Here is a 225-nt window from a genome sequence, read left to right as displayed (position 1 = left end):
GCTGCCACTCTCCTACCCCACCCTCCTGAAGAAAACGCCCATGGTCCTGTCCCTTGTTGTCCTCTGGATGCTCTCCTTCCTATTTGGGCACTTGCCTCTCATCTTGCCCTCCCTCCAGCGAGGTAACTACACGGGTTACTGCGGGCTCCTGCACGTGGCCAAGAGCGAGTACCTCTACGTGATCTGCTTCGGCATCTTTGCTCCGTCCCTGCTGGTGCTGGTGTG

This window comes from Antrostomus carolinensis, unplaced genomic scaffold, assembly GCF_000700745.2.
Source record: "Antrostomus carolinensis isolate BGI_N321 unplaced genomic scaffold, ASM70074v2 scaffold33934, whole genome shotgun sequence".
In the NCBI taxonomy this organism is placed as follows: domain Eukaryota; kingdom Metazoa; phylum Chordata; class Aves; order Caprimulgiformes; family Caprimulgidae; genus Antrostomus; species Antrostomus carolinensis.
The sequence above is the reverse complement of the archived record's forward strand: the minus strand, read 5'-3'. Positions refer to the sequence as shown.